Source organism: Garra rufa, chromosome 8, assembly GCF_049309525.1.
Source record: "Garra rufa chromosome 8, GarRuf1.0, whole genome shotgun sequence".
NCBI classification, from domain to species: domain Eukaryota; kingdom Metazoa; phylum Chordata; class Actinopteri; order Cypriniformes; family Cyprinidae; genus Garra; species Garra rufa.
In genome coordinates, this window is record NC_133368.1 from 13,316,295 (window position 1) to 13,332,572 (window position 16,278).

Sequence of the window (16,278 nt, forward strand, 5' to 3'; positions counted from 1 at the left end):
GCACACATTTCTAACTTGTCTTGCAGCACCTGGGCACATATAAAAGTGACACAAGCTTAGCATAGGATGGTTTCGATCCATCGACCTCTGGGTTATGGGCCCAGCACGCTTCCGCTGCGCCACTTTGCTTGACTTGATGTAGAGCCCGTGCACTGCTCTTTTCAACATAACTTGATTCTTACACACATTTCTAACTTGTCTTGCAGCACCTGGGCACATATAAAAGTGAAACAAGCTTAGCAGAGGATGGTTTCGATCCATCGACCTCTGGGTTATGGGCCCAGCAAGCTTCCGCTGCGCCACTCTGCTTGTCTTGATGGAGAGCCTGTGCACTGGTCTTTTCAACATAACTTGAATCTTGCACACATTTCTAACTTGTCTTGCAGCACCTGGGCACATATAAAAGTGACACAAGCTTAGCAGAGGATGGTTTCGATCCATCGACCTCTGGGTTATGGGCCCAGCACGCTTCCGCTGCGCCACTCTGCTTGTCTTGATGGAGAGCCTGTGCACTGGTCTTTTCAACATAACTTGAATCTTGCACACATTTCTAACTTGTCTTGCATTACCTGGGCACATATAAAAGTGACACAAGCTTAGCAGAGGATGGTTTCGATCCATCGACCTCTGGGTTATGGGCCCAGCACGCTTCCGCTGCGCCACTCTGCTTGTCTTGATGGAGAGCCTGTGCACTGGTCTTTTCAACATAACTTGAATCTTGCACACATTTCTAACTTGTCTTGCATTACCTGGGCACATATAAAAGTGACACAAGCTTAGCAAAGGATGGTTTCGATCCATCGACCTCTGGATTATGGGCCCAGCACGCTTCCGCTGCGCCACTCTGCTTGACTTGACGTAGAGCTTGTGCACTGGTCTTTTCAACATAACATGATTCTTGTACAATTTTCTAACTTGTCTTGCAGCACTTGGGCACATATAAAAGTGAAACAAGATTAGCAGAGGATGGTTTTGATCCATCGACCTCTGGGTTATGGGCCCAGCACGCTTCCGCTGTGCCACTCTGCTCACCTTTATGTAGAGCCCCTACACTGGTCTTTTCAACATCACTTGATTCTGGCACACGTTTCTAACTTGTCTTGCAGCATGCAGCTGTTCACTTTTTCTTGTAGTTCTTCATCTCATTCAGCTTCTGGATGAACAACTTTTGTGAGAGGACCAAGTGACTTTAGGTTTTCACGAACAGGCTCTGAAGATTTCTCTTTTTTGGTGGCTCTGTCATATATACAAGCTCAGAAGTCTTAGCAGAGGATGGTTTCGATCCATCGACCTCTGGGTTATGGGTCCAGCACGCTTCCGCTGCGCCACTCTGCTTGTCTTGATGTAGAGCCTGTGCACTGGTCTTTTCAACATAACTTGAATCTTGCACACATTTCTAACTTGTCTTGCAGCACTTGGGCACATATAAAAGTGAAACAAGCTTAGCAGAGGATGGTTTCGATCCATCGACCACTGGGTTATGGGCCCAGCACGCTTCCGCTGCGCCACTCTGCTTGACTTAACGTAGAGCTTGTGCACTGGTCTTTTCAACATAACATGATTCTTGTACAATTTTCTAACTTGTCTTGCAGCACTTGGGCACATATAAAAGTGAAACAAGATTAGCAGAGGATGGTTTCAATCCATCGACCTCTGGGTTATGGGCCCAGCTCACCTTCGCTGCGCCACTCTGCTGAAAGTCACCCCAGATGGGACTCGAACCCACAATCCCTGGCTTAGGAGGCCAATGCCTTATCCATTAGGCCACTGGGGCTGTCATGTAATTGTTTACTTTTTCTTTTAGTTCTCCATCTCATTCAGCTTCTGGATGAACAACTATTGTGAGAGGACCAAGTGACTTTAGGTTTTCATGAACAGGATCTGAACATTTCTCTTTTTTGGGGGCTCTGTCATATAAAAGCTCAGAAGTCTTAGCAGAGGATGGTTTCGAACCATCGACCTCTGGGTTATGGGCCCAGCACCCTTCCGCTGCGCCACTCTGCTTTCCTTGACGAGAGTACCATACGCCGGTCTTTTCAAAACCACTTGAGCCTGGCACACATTTCTAACTAGTCTATTATGTATGAATTTTTTTGCAAATTACAACAAGTTTACCAGTTGCATCGTCGTTTCTTTAAGCAGCACCTGGGCACATATGAAAGCAAAAAAAGCTTAGCAGAGGATGGTTTCGATCCATCGACCTCTGGGTTATGGGCCCAGCACGCTTCCGCTGCGCCACTCTGCTTGCCTTGATGTAGAGCCCGTGCACTGGTCTTTTCAACATAACTTGATTCTTGCACACATTTCTAACTTGTCTTGCAGCACCTGGGCACATATAAAAGTGAAACAAGATTAGCAGAGGATGGTTTCAATCCATCGACCTCTGGGTTATGGGCCCAGCACACCTTCGCTGCGCCACTCTGCTGAAAGTCACCCCAGATGGGACTCAAACCCACAATCCCTGGCTTAGGAGGCCAATGCCTTATCCATTAGGCCACTGGGGCTGTCATGTAGTTGTTTACTTTTTCTTTTAGTTCTCCATCTCATTCAGCTTCTGGATGAACAACTATTGTGAGAGGACCAAGTGACTTTAGGTTTTCATGAACAGGATCTGAACATTTCTCTTTTTTGGGGGCTCTGTCATATAAAAGCTCAGAAGTCTTAGCAGAGGATGGTTTCGATCCATCGACCTCTGGGTTATGGGCCCAGCACGCTTCCGCTGCGCCACTCTGCTTGCCTTGATGTAGAGCCCGTGCACTGGTCTTTTCAACATAACTTGATTCTTGCACACATTTCTAACTTGTCTTGCAGCACCTGGGCACATATAAAAGCGAAACAAGCTTAGCAGAGGATGGTTTCGATCCATCGACCTCTGGGTTATGGGCCCAGCACGCTTCCGCTGCGCCACTCTGCTTGTCTTGATGTAGAGCCTGTGCACTGGTCTTTTCAACATAACTTGAATCTTGCACAAATTTCTAACTTGTCTTGCAGCACCTGGGCACATATAAAAGTGACACAAGCTTAGCAGAGGATGGTTTCGATCCATCGACCTCTGGGTTATGGGCCCAGCACGCTTCCGCTGCGCCACTCTGCTTGACTTGATGTAGAGCCCGTGCACTGCTCTTTTCAACATAACTTGATTCTTACACACATTTCTAACTTGTCTTGCAGCACCTGGGCACGTATAAAAGTGAAACAAGCTTAGCAGAGGATGGTTTCGATCCATCGACCTCTGGGTTATGGGCCCAGCAAGCTTCCGCTGCGCCACTCTGCTTGTCTTGATGGAGAGCCTGTGCACTGGTCTTTTCAACATAACTTGAATCTTGCACACATTTCTAACTTGTCTTGCAGCACCTGGGCACATATAAAAGTGACACAAGCTTAGCATAGGATGGTTTCGATCCATCGACCTCTGGGTTATGGGCCCAGCACGCTTCCGCTGCGCCACTTTGCTTGACTTGATGTAGAGCCCGTGCACTGCTCTTTTCAACATAACTTGATTCTTACACACATTTCTAACTTGTCTTGCAGCACCTGGGCACATATAAAAGTGAAACAAGCTTAGCAGAGGATGGTTTCGATCCATCGACCTCTGGGTTATGGGCCCAGCAAGCTTCCGCTGCGCCACTCTGCTTGTCTTGATGGAGAGCCTGTGCACTGGTCTTTTCAACATAACTTGAATCTTGCACACATTTCTAACTTGTCTTGCAGCACCTGGGCACATATAAAAGTGACACAAGCTTAGCAGAGGATGGTTTCGATCCATCGACCTCTGGGTTATGGGCCCAGCACGCTTCCGCTGCGCCACTCTGCTTGTCTTGATGGAGAGCCTGTGCACTGGTCTTTTCAACATAACTTGAATCTTGCACACATTTCTAACTTGTCTTGCATTACCTGGGCACATATAAAAGTGACACAAGCTTAGCAGAGGATGGTTTCGATCCATCGACCTCTGGGTTATGGGCCCAGCACGCTTCCGCTGCGCCACTCTGCTTGTCTTGATGGAGAGCCTGTGCACTGGTCTTTTCAACATAACTTGAATCTTGCACACATTTCTAACTTGTCTTGCATTACCTGGGCACATATAAAAGTGACACAAGCTTAGCAAAGGATGGTTTCGATCCATCGACCTCTGGATTATGGGCCCAGCACGCTTCCGCTGCGCCACTCTGCTTGACTTGACGTAGAGCTTGTGCACTGGTCTTTTCAACATAACATGATTCTTGTACAATTTTCTAACTTGTCTTGCAGCACTTGGGCACATATAAAAGTGAAACAAGATTAGCAGAGGATGGTTTTGATCCATCGACCTCTGGGTTATGGGCCCAGCACGCTTCCGCTGTGCCACTCTGCTCACCTTTATGTAGAGCCCCTACACTGGTCTTTTCAACATCACTTGATTCTGGCACACGTTTCTAACTTGTCTTGCAGCATGCAGCTGTTCACTTTTTCTTGTAGTTCTTCATCTCATTCAGCTTCTGGATGAACAACTTTTGTGAGAGGACCAAGTGACTTTATGTTTTTACGAACAGGCTCTGAAGATTTCTCTTTTTTGGTGGCTCTGTCATATATACAAGCTCAGAAGTCTTAGCAGAGGATGGTTTCGATCCATCGACCTCTGGGTTATGGGTCCAGCACGCTTCCGCTGCGCCACTCTGCTTGTCTTGATGTAGAGCCTGTGCACTGGTCTTTTCAACATAACTTGAATCTTGCACACATTTCTAACTTGTCTTGCAGCACTTGGGCACATATAAAAGTGAAACAAGCTTAGCAGAGGATGGTTTCGATCCATCGACCACTGGGTTATGGGCCCAGCACGCTTCCGCTGCGCCACTCTGCTTGACTTAACGTAGAGCTTGTGCACTGGTCTTTTCAACATAACATGATTCTTGTACAATTTTCTAACTTGTCTTGCAGCACTTGGGCACATATAAAAGTGAAACAAGATTAGCAGAGGATGGTTTCAATCCATCGACCTCTGGGTTATGGGCCCAGCTCACCTTCGCTGCGCCACTCTGCTTGTCTTGATGGAGAGCCTGTGCACTGGTCTTTTCAACATAACTTGAATCTTGCACACATTTCTAACTTGTCTTGCATTACCTGGGCACATATAAAAGTGACACAAGCTTAGCAGAGGATGGTTTCGATCCATCGACCTCTGGGTTATGGGCCCAGCACGCTTCCGCTGCGCCACTCTGCTTGTCTTGATGGAGAGCCTGTGCACTGGTCTTTTCAACATAACTTGAATCTTGCACACATTTCTAACTTGTCTTGCATTACCTGGGCACATATAAAAGTGACACAAGCTTAGCAGAGGATGGTTTCGATCCATTAACCTCTGGGTTATGGGCCCAGGACACTTCCGCTGCGCCACTATGCTTGATTTGACGTAGAGCTTGTGCACTGGTCTTTTCAACATAACATGATTCTTGTACAATTTTCTAACTTGTCTTGCAGCACTTGGGCACATATAAAAGTGAAACAAGATTAGCAGAGGATGGTTTCGATCCATCGACCTCTGGGATATGGGCCCAGCACGCTTCCGCTGTGCCACTCTGCTCACCTTTATGTAGAGCCCGTACACTGGTCTTTTCAACATCACTTGATTCTGGCACACGTTTCTAACTTGTCTTGCAGCATGCAGCTGTTCACTTTTTCTTGTAGTTCTTCATCTCATTCAGCTTCTGGATGAACAACTTTTGTGAGAGGACCAAGTGACTTTAGGTTTTCACGAACAGGCTCTGAAGATTTCTCTTTTTTGGGGGCTCTGTCATATATACAAGCTCAGAAGTCTTAGCAGAGGATGGTTTCGATCCATCGACCTCTGGGTTATGGGCCCAGCACGCTTCCGCTGCGCCACTCTGCTTGTCTTGATGTAGAGCCTGTGCACTGGTCTTTTCAACATAACTTGAATCTTGCACACATTTCTAATTTGTCTTGCAGCACTTGGGCACATATAAAAGTGAAACAAGATTAGCAGAGGATGGTTTCGATCCATCGACCTCTGGTTTATGGGCCCAGCTCCCCTTCGCTGCGCCACTCTGCTGAAAGTGACCCCAGATGGGACTCGAACCCACAATCCCTGGCTTAGGAGGCCAATGCCTTATCCATTAGGCCACTGGGGCTGTCATGTAGTTGTTTACTTTTTCTTTTAGTTCTCCATCTCATTCAGCTTCTGGATGAACAACTATTGTGAGAGGACCAAGTGACTTTAGGTTTTCATGAACAGGATCTGAACATTTCTCTTTTTTGGGGGCTCTGTCATATAAAAGATCAGAAGTCTTAGCAGAGGATGGTTTCGATCCATCGACCTCTGGGTTATGGACCCAGCACCCTTCCGCTGCGCCACTCTGCTTTGCTTGACGAGAGTACCATACGCCGGTCTTTTCAAAACCACTTGAGCCTGGCACACATTTCTAACTAGTCTATTATGTATGAATTTTTTTGAAAATTACAACAAGTTTACCAGTTGCATCGTCGTTTCTTTAAGCAGCACCTGGGCACATATGAAAGCAAAAAAAGCTTAGCAGAGGATGGTTTCGATCCATCGACCTCTGGGTTATGGGCCCAGCACGCTGCCGCTGCGCCACTCTGCTTGTCTTGATGCAGAGCCTGTGCACTGGTCTTTTCAACATAACTTGAATCTTGCACACATTTCTAACTTGTCTTGCAGCACCTGGGCACATATAAAAGTGACACAAGCTCAGCAGAGGATGGTTTCGATCCATCGACCTCTGGGTTATGGGCCCAGCACGCTTCCGCTGCGCCACTCTGCTTGACTTGACGTAGAGCTCGTGCACTGGTCTTTTCAACATAACATGATTCTTGCACAATTTTTTAACTTGGCTTGCAGCACTTGGGCACATATAATAGTGAAACAAGCTTAGCAGAGGATGGTTTCGATCCATCGACCTCTGGGTTATGGGCCCAGCACGCTTCCGCTGCGCCACTCTGCTTACCTTGATGTACAGCCTGTGCAATGGTCTTTTCAACATAACTTGATTCTTGCACACATTTCTAACTTGTCTTGCAGCACCTGGGCACATATAAAAGTGAAACAAGCTTAGCAGAGGATGGTTTCGATCTATCGACCTCTGGGTTATGGGCCCAGCACGCTTCCGCTGCGCCACTCTGTTTGACTTGACGTAGAGCTCGTGCACTGGTCTTTTCAACATAACATGATTCTTGCACAATTTTCTAACTTGGCTTGCAGCACTTGGGCACATATAAAAGTGAAACAAGCTTAGCAGAGGATGGTTTCGATCCATCGACCTCTGGGTTATGGGCCCAGCACGCTTCCGCTGCGCCACTCTGCTTGCCTTTATGTAGAGCCCGTGCAATGGTCTTTTCAACATAACTTGATTCTTGCACACATTTCTAACTTGTCTTGCAGCACCTGGGCACATATAAAAGTGACACAAGCTTAGCAGAGGATGGTTTCGATCCATCGACCTCTGGGTTATGGGCCCAGCACGCTTCCGCTGCGCCACTCTGCTTACCTTAATGTAGAGCCTGTGCAATGGTCTTTTCAACATAACTTGATTCTTGCACACAGTTCTAACTTGTCTTGCAGCACCTGGGCACATATAAAAGTGAAACAAGCTTAGCAGAGGATGGTTTCGATCTATCGACCTCTGGGTTATGGGCCCAGCACTCTTCCGCTGCGCCACTCTGCTTGACTTGACGTAGAGCTCGTGCACTGGTCTTTTCAACATAACATGATTCTTGCACAATTTTCTAACTTGTCTTGCAGCACTTGGGCACATATAAAAGTGAAACAAGCTTAGCAGAGGATGGTTTCGATCCATCGACCTCTGGGTTATGGGCCCAGCACGCTTCCGCTGCGCCACTCTGCTTGTCTTGATGTAGAGCCTGTGCACTGGTCTTTTCAACATAACTTGAATCTTGCACACATTTCTAACTTGTCTTGCAGCACCTGGGCACATATAAAAGTGATACAAGCTTAGCAGAGGATGGTTTCGATCCATCGACCTCTGGGTTATGGGCCCAGCACGCTTCCGCTGCGCCACTCTGCTTGACTTGACGTAGAGCTTGTGCACTGGTCTTTTCAACATAACATGATTCTTGTACAATTTTCTAACTTGTCTTGCAGCACTTGGGCACATATAAAAGTGAAACAAGATTAGCAGAGGATGGTTTCGATCCATCGTCCTCTGGGTTATGGGCCCAGCACGCTTCCGCTGTGCCACTCTGCTCACCTTTATGTAGAGCCCGTACACTGGTCTTTTCAACATCACTTGATTCTGGCACACGTTTCTAACTTGTCTTGCAGCATGCAGCTGTTCACTTTTTCTTGTAGTTCTTCATCTCATTCAGCTTCTGGATGAACAACTTTTGTGAGAAGACCAAGTGACTTTAGGTTTTCACGAACAGGCTCTGAAGATTTCTCTTTTTTGGGGGCTCTGTCAGATATACAAGCTCAGAAGTCTTAGCAGAGGATGGTTTCGATCCATCGACCTCTGGGTTATGGGTCCAGCACGCTTCCGCTGCGCCACTCTGCTCACCTTGATGTAGAGCCCGTACACTGGTCTTTTCAACATCACTTGATTCTGGCACACGTTTCTAACTTGTCTTGCAGCACCTGAGCACATATAAAAGTGAAACAAGCTTAGCAGAGGATGGTTTCGATCCATCGACCTCTGGGTTATGGGCCCAGCACGCTTCCGCTGCGCCACTCTGCTTGTCTTGACATAGAGCCTGTGCACTGGTCTTTTCAACATAACATGATTCTTGCACATATTTCTAACTTGTCTTGCAGCACTTGGGCACATATAAAAGTGAAACAAGATTAGGAGAGGATGGTTTCGATCCATCGACCTCTGGGTTATGGGCCCAGCACGCTTCCGCTGCGCCACTCTGCTCACCTTGATGTAGAGCCCGTACACTGGTCTTTTCAACATCACTTGATTCTGGCACACGTTTCTAACTTGTCTTGCAGCACCTGAGCACATATAAAAGTGAAACAAGCTTAGCAGAGGATGGTTTCGATCCATCGACCTCTGGGTTATGGGCCCAGCACGCTTCCGCTGCGCCACTCTGCTTGTCTTGATATAGAGCCTGTGCACTGGTCTTTTCAACATAACATGATTCTTGCACATATTTCTAACTTGTCTTGCAGCACTTGGGTACATATAAAATTGAAACAAGATTAGCAGAGGATGGTTTTGATCCATCGACCTCTGGGTTATGGGCCAAGCACGCCTTCGCAGCGCCACTCTGCTGAAAGTCACCCCAGATGGGACTCGAACCCACAATCCCTGGCTTAGGAGGCCAGTGCCTTATCCATTAGGCCACTGGGGCTGTAAGGCAGCTGTTCACTTTTTCTTGTAGTTCTTCATCTCATTCAGCTTCTGGATGAACAACTTTTGTGAGAGGACCAAGTGACTTTAGGTTTTCACAAACAGGCTCTGAACATTTCTCTTTTTTGGGGGCAATGTCATACATACAAGCTCAGAAGTCTTAGCAGAGGATGGTTTCGATCCTTCGACCTCTGGGTTATGGGCCCAGCACGCTTCCGCTGCGCCACTCTGCTTGTCTTGATGTAGAGCCTGTGCACTGGTCTTTTCAACATAATTTGAATCTTGCACACATTTCTAACTTGTCTTGCAGCACCTGGGCACATATAAAAGTGACACAAGCTTAGCAGAGGATGGTTTCGATCCATCGACCTCTGGGTTATGGGCCCAGCACGCTTCCGCTGCGCCACTCTGCTCACCTTTATGTAGAGCCCGTACACTGGTCTTTTCAACATCACTTGATTCTGGCACACGTTTCTAACTTGTCTTGCAGCACCTGGGCACATATAAAAGTGACACAAGCTTAGCAGAGGATGGTTTCGATCCATCGACCTCTGGGTTATTGGCCAAGCACGCTTCCGCTGCGCCACTCTGCTTGTCTTGATGGAGAGCCTGTGCACTGGTCTTTTCAACATAACTTGATTCTTGCACACAGTTCTAACTTGTCTTGCAGCACCTGGGCACATATAAAAGTGAAACAAGCTTAGCAGAGGATGGTTTCGATCTATCGACCTCTGGGTTATGGGCCCAGCACTCTTCCGCTGCGCCACTCTGCTTGACTTGACGTAGAGCTCGTGCACTGGTCTTTTCAACATAACATGATTCTTGCACAATTTTCTAACTTGTCTTGCAGCACTTGGGCACATATAAAAGTGAAACAAGCTTAGCAGAGGATGGTTTCGATCCATCGACCTCTGGGTTATGGGCCCAGCACGCTTCCGCTGCGCCACTCTGCTTGTCTTGATGTAGAGCCTGTGCACTGGTCTTTTCAACATAACTTGAATCTTGCACACATTTCTAACTTGTCTTGCAGCACCTGGGCACATATAAAAGTGATACAAGCTTAGCAGAGGATGGTTTCGATCCATCGACCTCTGGGTTATGGGCCCAGCACGCTTCCGCTGCGCCACTCTGCTTGACTTGACGTAGAGCTTGTGCACTGGTCTTTTCAACATAACATGATTCTTGTACAATTTTCTAACTTGTCTTGCAGCACTTGGGCACATATAAAAGTGAAACAAGATTAGCAGAGGATGGTTTCGATCCATCGTCCTCTGGGTTATGGGCCCAGCACGCTTCCGCTGTGCCACTCTGCTCACCTTTATGTAGAGCCCGTACACTGGTCTTTTCAACATCACTTGATTCTGGCACACGTTTCTAACTTGTCTTGCAGCATGCAGCTGTTCACTTTTTCTTGTAGTTCTTCATCTCATTCAGCTTCTGGATGAACAACTTTTGTGAGAAGACCAAGTGACTTTAGGTTTTCACGAACAGGCTCTGAAGATTTCTCTTTTTTGGGGGCTCTGTCAGATATACAAGCTCAGAAGTCTTAGCAGAGGATGGTTTCGATCCATCGACCTCTGGGTTATGGGTCCAGCACGCTTCCGCTGCGCCACTCTGCTCACCTTGATGTAGAGCCCGTACACTGGTCTTTTCAACATCACTTGATTCTGGCACACGTTTCTAACTTGTCTTGCAGCACCTGAGCACATATAAAAGTGAAACAAGCTTAGCAGAGGATGGTTTCGATCCATCGACCTCTGGGTTATGGGCCCAGCACGCTTCCGCTGCGCCACTCTGCTTGTCTTGACATAGAGCCTGTGCACTGGTCTTTTCAACATAACATGATTCTTGCACATATTTCTAACTTGTCTTGCAGCACTTGGGCACATATAAAAGTGAAACAAGATTAGGAGAGGATGGTTTCGATCCATCGACCTCTGGGTTATGGGCCCAGCACGCTTCCGCTGCGCCACTCTGCTCACCTTGATGTAGAGCCCGTACACTGGTCTTTTCAACATCACTTGATTCTGGCACACGTTTCTAACTTGTCTTGCAGCACCTGAGCACATATAAAAGTGAAACAAGCTTAGCAGAGGATGGTTTCGATCCATCGACCTCTGGGTTATGGGCCCAGCACGCTTCCGCTGCGCCACTCTGCTTGTCTTGATATAGAGCCTGTGCACTGGTCTTTTCAACATAACATGATTCTTGCACATATTTCTAACTTGTCTTGCAGCACTTGGGCACATATAAAATTGAAACAAGATTAGCAGAGGATGGTTTTGATCCATCGACCTCTGGGTTATGGGCCAAGCACGCCTTCGCAGCGCCACTCTGCTGAAAGTCACCCCAGATGGGACTCGAACCCACAATCCCTGGCTTAGGAGGCCAGTGCCTTATCCATTAGGCCACTGGGGCTGTAAGGCAGCTGTTCACTTTTTCTTGTAGTTCTTCATCTCATTCAGCTTCTGGATGAACAACTTTTGTGAGAGGACCAAGTGACTTTAGGTTTTCACAAACAGGCTCTGAACATTTCTCTTTTTTGGGGGCAATGTCATACATACAAGCTCAGAAGTCTTAGCAGAGGATGGTTTCGATCCTTCGACCTCTGGGTTATGGGCCCAGCACGCTTCCGCTGCGCCACTCTGCTTGTCTTGATGTAGAGCCTGTGCACTGGTCTTTTCAACATAATTTGAATCTTGCACACATTTCTAACTTGTCTTGCAGCACCTGGGCACATATAAAAGTGACACAAGCTTAGCAGAGGATGGTTTCGATCCATCGACCTCTGGGTTATGGGCCCAGCACGCTTCCGCTGCGCCACTCTGCTCACCTTTATGTAGAGCCCGTACACTGGTCTTTTCAACATCACTTGATTCTGGCACACGTTTCTAACTTGTCTTGCAGCACCTGAGCACATATAAAAGTGAAACAAGATTAGCAGAGGATGGTTTCGATCCATCGACCTCTGGGTTATGGGCCCAGCACGCCTTCACTGCGCCACTCTGCTGGAAGTCACCCCAGATGGGACTCGAACCCACAATCCCTGGCTTAGGAGGCCAGTGCCTTATCCATTAGGCCACTGGGGCTGTCATGTAGTTGTTTACTTTTTCTTTTAGTTCTCCATCTCATTCAGCTTCTGGATGAACAACTATTGTGAGAGGACCAAGTGACTTTAGGTTATCACGAACAGGCTCTGAACATTTCTCTTTTTTGGGGGCTCTGTCATATATACAAGCTCAGAAGTCTTAGCAGAGGATGGTTTCGATCCATCGACCTCTGGTTTATGGGCCCAACACGCTTCCGCTGCGCCACTCTGCTTGACTTGACGCAGAGCTCGTGCACTGGTCTTTTCAACATAACATGATTCTTGCACAATTTTCTAACTTGTCTTGCAGCACATGGGCACATATAAAAGTGAAACAAGATTAGCAGAGGATGGTTTCGATCCATCTACTTCTGGGTTATGGGCCCAGCACGCTTCCGCTGCGCCACTCTGCTTTCCTTGACGAGAGCACCATACGCCGGTCTTTTCTAAACCACTTGAGACTGGCACACATTTCTAACTAGTCTATTATGTATGAATTTTTTTGCAAATTACAACAAGTTTACCAGTTGCATCGTCGTTTCTTTAAGCAGCACCTGGGCACATATGAAAGCGAAAAAAGCTTAGCAGAGGATGGTTTCGATTCATCGACCTCTGGGTTATGGGCCCAGCACGCTTCCGCTGCGCCACTCTGCTTGTCTTGATGTAGAGCCCGTACACTGGTCTTTTCAACATCACTTTTTTTCTTGCACACGTTTCCAAATTGTCTTGCAGCACCTGAGCACATATAAAAGTGAAACAAGATTAGCAGAAAATGGTTTCGATCCATCAACTTCTGGGTTATGGGCCCAGCACACCTTCGCTGCGCCACTCTGCTGGAAGTCACCCCAGATGGGACTCGAACCCACAATCCCTGGCTTAGGAGGTCAGTGCCTTATCCATTAGGCCACTGGGGCTGTCATTTAGTTGTTTACTTTTTCTTTTAGTTCTTCATCTCATTCAGCTTCTTGATTAACAACTATTGTGAGAGGACCAAGTGACTTTAGGTTTTCACAAACAGGCTCTGAACATTTCTCTTTTCTGGGGGCTCTGTCATATATACAAGCTCAGAAGTCTTAGCAGAGGATGGTTTCGATCCATCGACCTCTGGGTTATGGGCCCAGCACACTTCCGCTGCGCCACTCTGCTTCTCTTGATGTAGAGCCTGTGCACTGGTCTTTTCAACATAACTTGAATCTTGCACACATTTTTAACTTGTCTTGCAGCACCTGGGCACATATAAAAGTGACACAAGCTTAGCAGAGGATGGTTTCGATCCATCGACCTCTGGGTTATGGGCCCAGCACGCTTCCGCTGCGCCACTCTGCGCACCTTGATGTAGAGCCCATACACTGGTCTTTTCAACATCACTTGATTCTGGCACACGTTTCTAACTTGTCTTGCAGCACCTGAGCACATATTAAAAGTGAAACAAGATTAGCAGAGGATGGTTTCGATCCATCGACTTCTGGACCCAGCACGCCTTCGCTGCGCCACTCTGCTGAAAGTCATCCCAGATGGGGATCGAACCCACAATCCCTGGCTGAGGAGGCCAGAGACTTATCCATTAGGCCACTGGGGCTGTCATTTAGTTGTTTACTTTTTCTTTTAGTTCTCCATCTCATTCAGCTTCTGGATGAACAACTTTTGTGAGAGGACCAAGTGACTTTAGGTTTTCACGAACAGGCTCTGAACATTTCTCTTTTTTGGGGGCTCTGTCATGTATACAAGCTCAGAAGTCTTAGAAGAGGATGGTTTCGATCCATCGACCTCTGGGTTATGGGTCCAGCACGCTTCCGCTGCGCCACTCTGCTTGACTTGACGTAGAGCTCGTGCACTGGTCTTTTCAACAGAACATGATTCTTGCACATATTTCTAACTTGTCTTGCAGCACTTGGGCACATATAAAAGTGAAACAAGTTTAGCAGAGGATGGTTTCTATCCATCGACCTCTGGGTTATGGGCCCAGCACGCTTCCGCTGCGCCACTCTGCTCACCTTTATGTAGAGCCCATACACTGGTCTTTTCAACATCACTTGATTCTGGCACACGTTTCTAACTTGTCTTGCAGCATGCAGCTGTTCACTTTTTCTTGTAGTTCTTCATCTCATTCAGCTTCTGGATGAACAACTTTTGTGAGAGGACCAAGTGACTTCAGGTTTTCACGAACAGGCTCTGAACATTTCTCTTTTTGGGGGGCTCTGTCATATACACAAGCTCAGAAGTCTTAGCAGAGGATGGTTTCGATCCATCGACCTCTGGGTTATGGGCCCAGCATGCTTCCGCTGCGCCACTCTGCTCACCTTGATGCAGAGCCCGTACACTGGTCTTTTCAACATCACTTGATTCTGGCACACGTTTCTAACTTGTCTTGCAGTACCTGAGCACATATAAAAGTGAAACAAGATTAGCAGAGGATGGTTTCGATCCATCGACTTCTGGGTTATGGGCCCAGCACGCTTTCGCTGCGCCACTCTGCTTGTCTTGATGTAGAGCCTGTGCACTGGTCTTTTCAACATAACTTGAATCTTGCACACATTTCTAACTTGTCTTGCAGCACCTGGGCACATATAAAAGTGAAACAAGCTTAGCAGAGGATGGTTTCGATCCATCGACCTCTGGGTTATGGGTCCAGCACGCTTCCGCTGCACCACTCCGCTCGCCTCGATGTAGAGCCCATACACTGGTCTTTTCAACATCACTTGATTCTGGCACACGTTTCTAACTTGTCCTGCAACTTTTGTGAGAGGACCAAGTGACTTCAGGTTTTCACGAACAGGCTCTGAACATTTCTCTTTTTTGGGGGCTCTGTCATATATACAAGCTCAGAAGTCTTAGCAGAGGATGGTTTCGATCCATCGACCTCTGGGTTATGGGCGCAGCACGCTTTCGCTGCGCCACTCTGCTTTCCTTGACGAGAGTACCATACGCCGGTCTTTTCTAAACCACTTGAGCCTGGCACACATTTCTAACTAGTCTATTATGTATGAATTTTTTTGCAAATTACAACAAGTTTACCAGTTGCATCGTCGTTTCTTTAAGCAGCACCTGGGCACATATGAAAGCGAAAAAAGCTTAGCAGAGGATGGTTTCGATCCGTCGACCTCTGGGTTATGGGACCAGCACGCTTCCGCTGCACCACTCTGCTTGCCTTGATGTACAGCCCGTGCACTGGTCTTTTCAACATAACTTGATTCTTGCACACATTTCTAACTTGTCTTGCAGCACCTGGGCACATATAAAAGTGAAACAAGCTTAGCAGAGGATGGTTTCGATCCATCGACCTCTGGGTTATGGGCCCAGCACGCTTCCACTGCACCACTCTGCTTGACTTGATGTAGAGCTTGTGCACTGGTCTTTTCAACATAACATGATTCTTGCACATATTTCTAAATTGTCTTGCAGCACTTGGGCACATATAAAAGTGAAACAAGATTAGCAGAGGATGGTTTCGATCCATCGACCTCTGGGTTATGGGCCTAGCACGCTTCCGCTGCACCACTCCGCTCGCCTTGATGTAGAGCCCATACACTGGTCTTTTCAACATCACTTGATTCTGGCACACGTTTCTAACTTGTCTTGCAGCACTTGGGCACATATAAAAGTGAAACAAGCTTAGCAGAGGATGGTTTCGATCCATCGACCTCTGTGTTATGGGCCCAGCACGCTTCCGCTGCGCCACTCTGCTTGTCTTGATATAGAGCCTGTGCACTGGTCTTTTCAACATAACATGATTCTTGCACATATTTCTAACTTGTCTTGCAGCACTTGGGCACATATAAAAGTGAAACAAATTAGCAGAGGATGGTTTCGATCCATCGACCTCTGGGTTATGGGACCAGCACGCCTTCGCTGCGCCACTCTGCTGAAAGT

At 47.3% G+C, this 16,278-nt stretch overlaps 7 non-coding genes across 7 annotated transcripts; all 7 read right to left on the reverse strand.

Annotated features, from left to right (window-relative positions):
- Positions 1–1,701: 1,701 nt before the first annotated feature.
- Positions 1,702–1,774, reverse strand: trnar-ccu (transfer RNA arginine (anticodon CCU)). The gene has a single exon. It is a non-coding gene; the product is annotated as a tRNA-Arg (tRNA).
- A 657-nt stretch (positions 1,775–2,431) lies between these two features.
- On the reverse strand, positions 2,432–2,504 carry trnar-ccu (transfer RNA arginine (anticodon CCU)). Its single transcript has one exon. It is a non-coding gene; the product is annotated as a tRNA-Arg (tRNA).
- Positions 2,505–6,051: 3,547 nt separating this feature from the next.
- trnar-ccu (transfer RNA arginine (anticodon CCU)) lies at positions 6,052–6,125 on the reverse strand. The gene has a single exon. It is a non-coding gene; the product is annotated as a tRNA-Arg (tRNA).
- Positions 6,126–9,248: 3,123 nt separating this feature from the next.
- On the reverse strand, positions 9,249–9,321 carry trnar-ccu (transfer RNA arginine (anticodon CCU)). Its single transcript has one exon. It is a non-coding gene; the product is annotated as a tRNA-Arg (tRNA).
- Positions 9,322–11,665: 2,344 nt separating this feature from the next.
- On the reverse strand, positions 11,666–11,738 carry trnar-ccu (transfer RNA arginine (anticodon CCU)). Its single transcript has one exon. It is a non-coding gene; the product is annotated as a tRNA-Arg (tRNA).
- Positions 11,739–12,336: 598 nt separating this feature from the next.
- Positions 12,337–12,409, reverse strand: trnar-ccu (transfer RNA arginine (anticodon CCU)). The gene has a single exon. It is a non-coding gene; the product is annotated as a tRNA-Arg (tRNA).
- An 840-nt stretch (positions 12,410–13,249) lies between these two features.
- trnar-ccu (transfer RNA arginine (anticodon CCU)) lies at positions 13,250–13,322 on the reverse strand. The gene has a single exon. It is a non-coding gene; the product is annotated as a tRNA-Arg (tRNA).
- Between the last annotated feature and the right edge of the window lie 2,956 nt (positions 13,323–16,278).